At 40.0% G+C, this 12,858-nt stretch overlaps 1 protein-coding gene across 4 annotated transcripts in view; it reads right to left on the bottom strand.

Annotated features, from left to right (window-relative positions):
• Positions 1 to 12,858, bottom strand: part of SGCZ (sarcoglycan zeta) — a 1,085,895-nt gene that overhangs the window by 877,449 nt on the left and 195,588 nt on the right. Inside the window, exon 1 of one of the 4 annotated variants that reach the window (XM_032329032.1) lies at positions 5,295 to 5,634. The exons of the other annotated variants lie outside the window; for them this stretch is intronic. The gene's annotated coding sequence lies outside the window, so the exon portion shown is untranslated. Of the gene's footprint in view, positions 1 to 5,294; positions 5,635 to 12,858 lie in introns of those variants that run through there. 4 annotated transcript variants of the gene reach the window in all.

The following is a 12,858-nucleotide window of genomic DNA, read 5'->3' as shown; positions in this document are numbered from 1 at the left end:
AAAAAGCATGTCATATACTATATGCTTAGTAAAAAGTAGTTATGATTAAGGAGAAACATAGGTACATTTTCAAAGGTTGAATCAACCAGGCATAAAGAAAAGAGTAGCTAAGGCAAGTTTGTGGGGTATGTGAAGAAACAAGCTGCTTCTGTTGAGCATGGACAGTTATGGCACGTGCTCTCCCCGTGAAATGCTATTTGTGTTAGTGAAGCTTTTATCCACAATCAAGATGGAATAACCAAGAGTGAAACCTAAGATGTAGCCACATTCGGGAGCTGGATCCAAGACAGGTTAAATCTACTCGATTTCTCAGGACTGGTGAGACTAATAAAAGCTCGTTGTTTGCTCAAACACCTCCCTTCTGAAATGACAGAGGGTAAACAGGCCGAGGGTGAGTGGTCTCATGCCACATTCCAAGGCTGTACTGAAAACAAGCCCGAGGCACCGCAGCATTTATGTGGACAGCTGGGAAACCACCATGGATGACTGAACCTTCTGGCTTGCTGCTGTCAATAAAGAAATGGTCCAATCATGAGCTAAACAAACCGATTCCAGGGAGGCCAAAGGATGTGCTGGGCATATGTTCAGGTCCCCAAGGCTTTGTTGGACATAGGACGTTGTATGTGGACACAGCTGCAGGTTCACAATGATTTTATCCACTTTCTCCAGGAATGGTGCCTTCATTTTGTATGTTTCCTTGTGGGTGAAGGCTGCTTATTCATTTCTTCAGTAAGTGCTTATAAAATAGTCACTTTATGGGTATGCTTATTGCTGAGAAAGTTTCAGTGCAGCTGTTCTAATTGACCTTAACCCCCCCCAAGTTTCTACTCAAGAAACATTAGACTCTGGACACCAACATCCTGGACCTATGGTCAATGTCTATAGCATTTGGCCACTCGGCACAGACACGTGATTCTCTTCCCTAAACCACCATTGAGCTCCATATGGTTAGACCGTCAGTCAGTGTGCACTTATCACCAAATCCAGACGTGGTTCTGTCACCACTAGTCCATTGTGACTTTATAAAGGATTGATGCCTTCAGAGTAGATGTAAGCACTGCAACCACTCACACTTCTGCTGGGACAGTTACAACTCTATACAAGTAAGCAGATCATGTTTACTCACTTATTGTCAGAGGGCTAGTATCTCTAGGCATAAATAAGCCAGTCCAAGCAGCCTTCTGTAAGTACCTGTCTGTTTATTATGGACCTCAAAATTCTGAAAGCCCTGGTAGAATCTACAAGGACAAAATGTCTACAGTAAAACTTAAAAATCTCCTTTAAGTTAATTAACATCTACGATAGACGAGCTATTTGAGAATATCTGAATGAACACTATAAAATAAGAATGAGTACAATTTGTTTTATTGCTACCTGCAAATAAGTACATAGAACAAGCAATAAACAATAAATAATGTGGTTCTGATATCTGTTTCCAACCCCTTCTGTCTTAGTCTGTTTGGGCTGTTATAACAAAATACCACAGACTCGGTGGCTTATAAACAAAATAAATTTATTCACAGTTCTGGAGGATGGAAGTCTGAGATCAGGGTGCTGGCCTGGTCAGAAGAGGACCCTCTTCTAGGAGGCAAACTTCTCACTGTATCCTTATATAGGGGAAGGGGCTAGGAAGCTTGGTGGGGTCTCTTTTATAAGAGCAATGATTTCATTTGTGAGTGCTCCGTCCTCATCACTGATCACCTCCTAAAGGTCCCACCTTCTAACACCATGACCCTGGACATTCAGATTCCAACATGTGAATTTTTGGAGACACAAACACTCTGGCCATAGCACCACCTGTCTAGCAAAGTAAGACAATTTCTGGTTGTTTGTCATGTATTGATCTCTTTTTCGATGGTCTCATCATGACTTTCTGCTGCTTCTGCACCTCCCTTTTCTTCTGTATTTCCACTTTTTTTGGTATAGGAGGACGAATACTATTGGCAAAATTTTTTTTTTTTTTTTTTTTTTAAGAGAGGGTGACAGCATACGTGTGAGCAGGGTGGGAGGGACAGAGAAAGGAGAGAGAGAATCTTAAGCAGGGTCCATGCCCAGCATGGACCCCCAACGCAGGGCTCACTATCACGACCCTAAGATCATGACCTGAGCCAAAATCAAGAGTCAGATGCTCAGCTGTCTGAGTCGCCCAGGCACCACAGCAAAAAGTCTTTTTCTCTGTATCTCCAGTTGCTAGAAGTTTTTATTCACTTCACACCATTTATTGGTTTAAAAAAAAAAAATCACTGCCTCTGTTCTATTTGCAAATTAATCACAAAAGTAAAATTCATGGGTCTCATAATCCCCAGCAGTTAATTCAGGGACTCCATCCTTCTGCAAAGTTTCCCCTAAATATTTCTGGGATTTCCATAGTAATGGCTTACTTGGGCTCACATACCACCCATCCCACTAGCTTCTCTGCTTGTTCATAGCTCCGGCATTCAGAGCAGCTCCTGCTTGTAAAAGGCAAGTCAGTAAATGATGAGGCACACGCATGACTGCTTCAGCAGGGAAATTACGTGGTGGAGATGGTGGTGGATTAGGAGGTGCTGGGAAATGGCTTTCTGTCTTTGCATCACACTCTGCTGGTAAGATCACAAAGGAGTGTGTCTTGAGTGAAAGAGGGAAAAAGAGAGAAAGGGAAAGAGAATAAGGCAGCTTCTTTCATGGGGTTAGATGGACCAAGGCTCTACAGTTACAAGAGATACTGAGAATTCCCAGGACTTTGTAGTGGACCAGAAAACACAATGCTTCATCAGCTGCCTCGTAGAACCCTTCCCACTACCCGAAAATTATGTGGAGAAATAATGTTTAAAAAAAATCAGTTTGGGGATTCTGTTGGAGTTAATGTAGGGCATGAAATCAGCCATACTATCTGGCTTGCTAAAACGTTAACACAGAGGCCGCTGGGGGTGAAGGAAGGTTTCAGAGAAGGTGGTGGGCCTTTGGAATGCTGAGGCCTGCTCTACCACTCGGCCCCAGGAATACAGTGGGGAGTTGCCTTCCCAAAGCTTTCTCATCCCAACCACCCACCCTGTGGTCTAAGAGAGGTATGCATGGTGCCGTAGGCTACGTTTAGAAGAACCCAGATTAGCATATCTTGTCTTTCCCATAAACAGATCCTCTTAGTTTCAGTGAGACCCTTGTCACACATCTCACACTTGAGAAACAGTGATGAAGATTTGTGATGATCCTGCAGGACCAATACAGACGGAAGCAAAGAAGAGCAGAGGTCTGACTCTCCCGGTGTTGACCCCGTGTCTTCTCCTCTCGTTCACAGCCAAGTTTGGAGCCATCTTTTATCCTTTGGTACAGGGATTGCTGGCCATTCCAGACAGGATTCAAGCCTAGCTTTGAATCCTGGCATGGAAATATTAGCTGTATGAAAATTTTTTTAATCTAAGACCCTGTTGCTTCATGACTAGGTTGGAGTAATAATTATTCCTACTGCAGAGGAATTTCGTCTAAGATCCACTCAGACAATATATGCAGAGGTCTTAGCAGGACACCAGGCACATCATCAAGAAAGGAGATGGTCTCTATGGGGTGCCTGGGTGACTCAGTTAAGCGTCTGCCTTTGGCTCAGGTCACTACACCAGGGTCCTGGGATCAAGCCCAGCATCAGGCTCTCTGCTCAGCGGGGAGTCTGCTTCTCCCTCTGCCTCTTGCCCCTCTCCCAGCCTGTGTACTCTCACTGTCTCTCTCTCTCTCTATTAAATTTAAAGAAAAAAAAGAGAGAGAGAGAAAGTGATAGTTGCCTTGAAAGTGTACAGTCATGCCTGGTCAGCCCTAGAAGCAAGCTGAGCTTTTTCTTCACATGTCTCTCATCACCATGTAAAAATTTTTATAACATCTTGTTCTGGTCCGCAGGCAGACCCAAACTTCAGAGGCTGACACAGCCGGAAGTTCAAACCAATACTGGCGCACCTCGCTTAAATCTCACCCCTGTCCAGAGGCACTCCATAGGTGTTTGGGCTCCACTAACTCACCTAGAAGCCAAACCTTTTTTTTTTTTTTTAAAGATTTTATTTATTTATTTGACAGACAGAAATCACAAGTAGACAAGAGAGGCAGGCAGGGAAAGAGAGGAGGAAGCAGGCTCCCCGCTGAGCAGAGAGCCCGATGCGGGGCTCGATCCCAGGACCCCGGGATCATGACCTGAGCCTAAGGCAGAGGCTGAACCTACTGAGCCACCCAGGTGCCCCAAAACTTATTTTTTGTAAATGCTTTCACCACTACAAAACTCAAAACTTTAAAAGAATTCCAGTTAAGATACTGACACAGAAAACGCTATCAGACACTAAACACAAGTCTGTCGTATCAATTTTCTCCTCCCATCCAAGGCCCCCCCATAGCACAAAGCCTACACCTTTCAGAGGTATTTTAACCTGTACATACATACTATCAGATTTCATTATCTCACAGACACTGTTGTAGGTTCAGAGATGGCTTCGATATTATACATAAACAAGGCTCCTTTTAAGATGAGGAGAGAAAATAATAAATGGATGGATGGAAGCAATGAATGGAAACAAATGAATAAGAAAATACCAGGGAGGAATAAGTATTACAGGGACTGGAAATGCCCACACAGGTACTCTAAGTTGGATAGTCAGGAAATGCCTCTCTAAGGAGGTAAACTGAGATCTGAACACAAAAAAGGAACCAGTTATAGAGCAATCTTGTGTGAAAGAAGTCTAGGCAGAAGGGAGGGCTGGTGCAAAGGCCCTGAGGCAAGAGCATTTTGCTGCACTTGAAAAATGTAAAGACTAGTATTCTGGAACTTAGGGAGGGAGGGGAGAAGGCGGGAGGGGAAGATAAGGGGGAGGATTTATAGAGGTTCCTGAGTCCTCTTAAGGAGCTGAAAAGCCGAGGGAGAGTTTTAGACAGAAATGTGATTGGATAGGATGAACAGTGCCGGCAGTGGATGACAGAGGTGAGAAAACGGCAGGCAGGAGGTCAGTGTGAGGCTGCTGCGATTTTCCAGGTGCAGAGAAGTGGAAGGATTCAGGAAATATTTTGAAAATAAAGAGAACAGAACTCGGTTTGGGCAGATCGGGAATAAAGGAGGAATTCAAGACACTGCTGACATGTGGCTTATGTCCCCCCGCTGTTTAGAGCCATTCACTATGATGGAATGTTCTGGAGGGTATGTTTTCTCATGGAGTCACATTTCCACATCAGGGCCCCTCCATGAAAGCAGGCCTCTGCCCTCAGTTCTCTCTCTCTCTCCGGGGGAGAGGTCTGACTTACCTAATTGGTATATTTGGGAGAAGAAGCGAAGTATGGGGAGTTACCTCTTTTCTTTTCGCCTTTAGAATCTGCTTGGCTTCAGAAGGCATAAATTCCCTGCTCCTTCAGCCTGCGTGTTCTACAGAGGTAGGCAGGTGGTCAGGGTGCAGGTCACAGCCCAGCCTGGGAACGGATGTCATCATAGGAATCTCTTTGTGACTCTACAGCTAAGCATGTCCCCTTGACCTGGCTTCGCTCACTAACAAGTCTGGCCTTCGTCACTCCAACTAGCTCTCTGTCAATTGCTTGACATCTCAGGACTCGCTGAGGAAAGATTGGGAGAGTGACAGATTTGGGAGAATCAGGAAGCAAGAGTTCTGCTTGGGACAGACTATTAGAGTTAAGGACAGATAACTGGATACTTCAAGTAGCTTCATGCTGATTGGCTTAGAATCCAGGGGTGAGGTCAGAGGTAGAAATGTAGACTTCAGAGTCATCGATTTATGTTTATTAGGAAACTGAATATATGATTTTCTTGGCAAGTCATTATTAAACAAATACATTTTATGAGTATGTAACAGGAGCCAAAATAGATTAGAGCAGCAGCCATCAATATCACTGTTCTTTATAGAAGAGATCAGACTCCTCAAACCAGATCTGATGTCATCAGGCCAACTGATGGAGAAGATTGTCTCTGCTGAGTCACACTACCTCACAAGGCTTCCAAAATCTCCTTCTTATAGATCAGCCATCAGCGATTTATCCTTGGGTTGCTCAGTGCAAATAATTTGATGCAAATAAAATTCAATTAAAAATCCCACACACTTCACCTCTGACTCATCCAAGGTGCACATTGCCATAGTAATTGGAGACATCTGTCCTACTGAACAATACAGGAATAGGCTCGTGCAGCTGAATCTCCCACGCTGATTAAGTGACTACCTCATGTGGAACTGAGGTGGGGATCGAGGCTGGAGACAGAGGTGTGTGTGTGTCTGTGTGTGCGCACATGCGTGTGCCCACGCACGCATATGGAGATGTTCTCACGTAACCTGTCAGTTTTCTGAATCCATTATTCTTAATTAAAACATATGCACTGTCAGTTCAACACCAGAAAATATTAACTCTAACTTTTGAAGTCACCTCACTCAAATACACAATTCTACTACAGTGCACAAAAGGATAGTCTTAAACGATAGGACTAGCATCACCAGTGATCAACGATGTATTACAATTTATCTGAACTATAAAATATTTCTTTTCATTATGGTCAGTATTCCACCTGTCAAGTTCCTAGTTAATACATCTTAATAAACAATGAAAAGTAGCTACATAACAGTGCTTATTCAAAATATTGAAAATACTTGTTTTCTATTTCCATAAATTTAGGCTTTTTCTCAGATAATCTTACTACAGATAAAGAAGACCTCATTATTTACATAATTTTGGGGGTAAAATTTAAAAATTCAGTTTGAAGTGATAATTTTAGTGGATTTGGGGAAAACTACATTTTAAAAATGCTTGGTTTTCTGGGGATGTGGGGTGGCTCAGTCCATGAAGCACCTCACCCTTTTATTTTGGCTCAGGTCATGGTCTCAGGGTGGTGACTTAGATCATGCTAGGCGTGGAAACTGCTTAAGATTTTCTCTTCATGTGTCTCCATCCCCTCCACCAAAAAAGCTTAGTTTCTTAAAATCAAATAGTAGCTTAGAAATTCAGAATCATTGATTTTTATCTTTGCAAAAAGATTTTTTTAATGTTTAAATTCATTAATATTTCAGGCTAAAGAAGGTTTATATATGCATGAATCTTTGACAGTTTTTCAACCCAGCAAGTTCATTCTCTAAAGAGCCTCGGATTTAAGTGTTAGTAGAATTAATAAAAAAAGTCCATTATTAGAAGCTATTTTCTCTCAAAAATTAGCCAAATTTAAAGCAGCATCAAGTTAAAATATTGCTGTGCTTGTAATTCTGATAGATTTAGAATTGATATCAACTCCATAAGCTGTGGGATAAAGCAAAAGAACGGCACTTCAGCTCTTGCTAAAAATTAGTTTGATAGTATCTGAAGAGGATGATGAATTCAGACCTCTTGGCATTATCTACAACAGGATAAAATATTGCCCTGAATCTCCTACAAGCTCATAGATATGGGGGACTTGTGTTCAAGAATCTCAATCACGGCACATAGATGGGAATCTCCTGGCTTATCGGAGATTACGCACCCTCTGACTTCCAATTTCTAAGTCAAAAAGTGAATAAACAAGACTTGCTCACTTTAGAGCAACTGGCTAGAAACTGAGATCTCTCAAACAACCTACTGAAAAACTCTTACGTAGGGACTTAAGAGGAGAAAGAAACAAGCTGTGGATTTTAGAGAATACAAACCACTCTTCATGTGATATAAATTATTAATCTGTGTCTAGGTTCCTACCAGAAGACTTCCCTTTGCCACTGTTCTCTGTTGATGTGGAATTTAAGAAACAAAACAAATGAACCATGGAGGGAAGGCAAGAAAAAACAGAATAAGGTAAAAACAGAGAGGGAGGCAAACCTTAAGAGACTCTTTTTTTTTTTTTTAAAGATTTTATTAATTTATTTGACAGAGAGAAATCACAAGTAGACGGAGAGGCAGGCAGAGAGAGAGGAAGGGAAGCAGGCTCCCTGCTGAGCAGAGAGCCCGATGCGGGACTCAATCCCAGGACCCTGAGATCCTGACCTGAGCTGAAGGCAGCGGCTAACCCACTGAGCCACCCAGGCGCCCCAAGAGACTCTTAAATAGAGACACCAAACAGGGTTGTTCAAGCAGAGGTACGTGATGGGATGGGCTAAATGGGTGGTGGGTACTGAGGGCATTTGTTCGATGAGCACCAGGTGCTGTACATAAGTGATGAATCACTAAATTCTTCCATTCCTGAAATTAATACTGCACTATATGTTAACTAACTTGAATTTAAAGAAAAAAAAAAGTTTGTCTTTAAGCCCTTCTTCCACTGCTAAATATTAATCCCTTCTATCCAAATGATCTATATTTTTTATTGTTGTTCCTAGAATTTGCAAATGAGCATTATCACCTCTGACCCATTACCCAGACCCTGACTGCTAAGTAGAAAGCCCTTTATGTGCAGAAAGCACTCTCTGCAATGACAGAAATATTATTCTTTCTCTTTCAGACTCATTTCATATTATAACCCTTCCAAGAAACATCCTGATGACCCCATTTTATAGGAATACAGTAATAAAACAGAAATATAAACTTGCATGTAAATTGCCTTTCATATTCTGGTCTCTGCAATATCATGAACTGGCCATGAGGATACTATATAGTCATTCACAATGAGGCACGCTCAAAAAATGTTAAGATGAACTGATAAGGTAACATTGGCAATTCCAAATTCTACCATCTGTCACCGTCAGGGAATGCTGTATTCCATATATGTGAACTACTAGAAATTTTTTTTCCTTCGGTTAAAAAATACACATAATACAAAATTATTAGATGCTTTATTAAATAATGGGATAAGTGAATGCTTCAGTTGGTAACATACACTGCTTTAAGAATGACATGTTCAGAAATTTAGACTGAACTGTTTTTATAATGAATTAAGTAATATTTTAAATAGAACAAAATTGAACTTATCTTGATGATACAGGATCAAAATACTAAACTCAATTTTACTAGGCTGACACATAAAATAATAATTATGATAACTTTCATTGGTCCAGTTATTTTAGCAACTGCAAAGTACTTTAATAAACATTGACATTCAGAGAGTCCTGCAAGATATTTTCCACATTTCAAAAATGAAGGTGAGGCTTGCAGAGTTCAAGTAACAGGAGGTTCACAGCAAGCACACAGGAGAGCCACATGCTTGAACATGAAGCCCAGGACAGGTGGATAGGAAATGGCCCTAGACTACTGGGTGCATTTTATTCATCCTTTTGTCTGATTATTCAGTCAGTTATCAACTTCTCCAGTTGCCAGAGAACAGTAACAGTTCCTTCTTCCTGCTGCCAGCTGTCATCATCTGTTTCCAGTCTATGAGCTGGAAAATCAGATAATCAAGCTTGCTGAAAATTAGACATGAAACAGATTAAATAGCATCTGAGGGAGAACTTCTTCGGTGGAGTCAATCAAGTTCATGGTTTTGGTGTGCAAGTCCCAGACAGATTATCATGCTAGTTCCCAAGCTTTCTCCAGCAGACTCTTGGTTTATGACTAGGTTTTAGAAAAGACAGGGTACTGTTACTACTCCTTGGGCAGGTGAAATGTGACTATATTTATTTTTTTCCCTCAAGTGGGAGACAATAACATGCCAACAGGTGTGTCTTCTCATCTCCACACCAACCTCTTCTGCTAGGCATTCTTCTTTATTCCAGTGTTCTAAGATGGACCATTAATGGGCACATGGGTTACTTCTCCGTTTGTGGACGCCTATGACACTCAGTGTGGGGCTCAATCCAATGTCAGTGTCTGAACCAGTTGTTATCATTCAACTAAATAAGTGCAGAAATTAAGAGTAAGCACATAAAGATGCCTATATAAATTCAACAATGATGCAACATTTCAATCTTTTTTTACAGCACTGGTATACAACAGATTGGAACCTTTTTTTTCCCCCAGTGGTTCCCTGCCATAGAGAATTTGAGAAGCATAAACTTTGGTGTGTCCATAACTAGAGTACTCAACAGTAGACAAAAACGGTTATGGGAAAATCCCATCTGGCCTGTGAGCGGGCCAGATTATGAAACACTAACTTGTCTACCCTTTTTCCAAATACTGACCTGACTTGCTTTCCCTACTTTGTGTAGGTCTCTGGCATGGGGAAAATTTTCCTATCTGTTTTGAGAAGGCATTGGCCTCCAAGATAAATGGAGGCTTACAGAGTCTGTAATACAGGAACCAAGATAAATCACATTTAAGCTCTTACATAAGAATAACAGAAAGAGAACAATTAAAATAGTAACTTGAATATCACACTCAAATTTCTAGGGTTTTACATATCCTAAGAAGTTGGGACTTATAATTCACTGACAGCTCTTATTTGTATACTGATATATCATGGGTATATGTGACAATGCTTTCAACTACTGACTTTGCAGAAAACCAGGTACCATAAACAAACAACTGTTCAGTAAATTCTGCTTTTGGTGGTTCTAATATTTAAAAAATTTAAGTAGAAACCAAAGCCTTCTTTGGGTTATTTAAGCTGAAAAACAAAACAAAACAAAACAAAAAAACCCAAAAAACAAACAACCATTATAATGTTTAAAAAGGCATAGATTTGGTGAGAAATTTTTGAGACAGAGATTTTCATCCCATAAATATTTAGTGTGAACTGTGCCTGGTATTTATTTTATTTCTTTCATTTTTTCGTCCATCCGTCCTTCCTTCCTTCCTTCATTTTTTTCTTTTTCTTTTTTTTTTTTTTTAGATGTTTGAGATAAATGCGTAAAGAAGATCAACAAAACTCCCTGGCTTTGTGGCATTTACTCTCCAGCCAGGGGAGAGATGGAGACAAGAAACTAGAGACATTAAATAAGTGATTTATATAATATGTCAGAAGGTATTAAGTGCTACAGATAAAAGACAAAGAAAAGCAAAGTAACCAGGACCAGAAGCAATAATAACATACTAACAATAATGTGTTATTAATAATAAAAATAATAATAATTAATAACATTAATAATAATAACAGTGTGATGAGGATAGTTCTCTGAAATGTGATTTTCCAGCAAAGTCTTGAGCAAAGATTTGAGCAAAAAGTTAGAACTAGTTAGTGACCAATAATAGTACTATCTAGAGTTAACAGAATACTTACCTAAGAGAGATTCACAATTTAATGGCAATATTCAGCATCATCTTATTCAACCTAAGAAGTTTGAATTTTAAGACCAAGAAGACTGAGCGAGTTCAACGAAATAATGTGAACTTTATGTGTGCACATAGCTGAGAAGTTCAATCCCATCTGCTCCCTTTTTCTCTCCAACCTTTAAAAGAGAAATGCTATGTATTTTTTTCTAATTGATAAAACCGAGACACATGAGTTTCAGGCTGTCATTTTGAAGACACATAATTGGATCTTCACCTCTTCTCTCTGCTATAGTTTTAAAGGCCAGAAAAACCTGGAAAATATAACCTTTCCCCCTCAAGCAGTTTTTTTGGACCAGCCTAAAAAGTGTAGAGGCTCAAACGATGATAAAAGAGAGAGCAAAGGCTTCTGAGGAGCCACCGGAGACAAGATGACAACCCAACACTGGGAATTCCAGAGCCATTAATAGGCCATGCAGGACCTCCTATTCGAGCAAGTATTTAGGTTTTTATTGTATTGTATTGTATTATATTATATTATATTATATTATATTATATTATATTATATCATATTATATTATATTATATTTATTTGAGGAAAGGGAAGGAGAGGGAGAGCATATCTAGCAGACTCTCCACTGGGTGCAGAGCCCGATGTGGGGCTCGATCCCACAACCGTGAGATCATGACCTGAGCTGAAATAGTGATTGCACCCCACCTGGGTGGCTGACTGAGCCACCCAGGTGCCCTTAGATTTTGATTTTTTTTTTTTTTTTAAAGATTTTATTTATTTATTTGACAGAGAGAGAGATCACAAGTAGGTGGAGAGTCAGGCAGAGAACGAGAGAGAGAAGCAGGCTCCCGCTGAGCAAAGAGCCCGATGCGGGGCTCGATCCCAGGACACTGAGATCATGACCTGAGCCGAAGGCAGCGGCTTAATCCACTGAGCCACCCAGGCGCCCCTAGATTTTGATTTTTGAAACCACATCCTCATTTGGTATGGGAAGAAAATTAGTCTTACAGCAATTTCTCATATTTGAGATGAGAAATTGTAGAGAAATGTACCAGACATAAACATTTGTTTCCTTAAATTGTGCTTCCTGGGTATCATCTGTACATGTGAAGTAATTCTAAATTGTAATACTAAGAAAATGTTTATATCAAATTACCTGATATATGCTTTTAACTATTAGTCTCACTCTATTTAGTATATATAAATTTTACCTGGTGCTTTAGACCATGAAAACATATTACATATCTTCACAGAGTCTAGTATATTGAGCTTCAAAATTTGTTCCCTCAAAGGTAATCCTAAAAACCTAATACATAAAACTAAAATTTCAAATGTCCTACTCTGTGCACTTGCTTCTTAGACTATCTTATAAAGCAACATTTTCCAGTTTTTTTCCTTTCACAGTATTCCAGTAGAGCTCATACATGGAAATTGGATTTTTATTGTTTATATTAGCCTAATATGGATGATGGAAACTTCTTTTTAGGTTCTTCCAAAGGGAAAAATTCTCACACTACCTGATTTTTCCTTTCAACATTTCAAAAAAGTGTTTGATCTCTTTTCTGAAAGAAAATACCTAATATGGTGGAAAGAATGTGATTTCTGAATGTTCTACAATTTTCTACTTGTTTTCGAGCGCTAACATTTTCTGGGCAAAGGCAAAATTTTAATTTTTAATAATCATCAGGAGATTTTATCCTGACTGCATGGTAGATTTTTCCAGAAAGAAAAGGAGTACTAACCACAGATTAAGATAAAAATTGTAGATAAAAAGTTTGCTATTGTGTCTCAAAGTAAGACATGAA

The sequence above is a fragment of the Mustela erminea genome, chromosome 21 (genome assembly GCF_009829155.1).
Source record: "Mustela erminea isolate mMusErm1 chromosome 21, mMusErm1.Pri, whole genome shotgun sequence".
Taxonomy (NCBI): Eukaryota; Metazoa; Chordata; class Mammalia; order Carnivora; family Mustelidae; genus Mustela; species Mustela erminea.
Note: the sequence above shows the minus strand (reverse complement) of the source record. Positions and strands in the feature narration are given on the sequence as shown.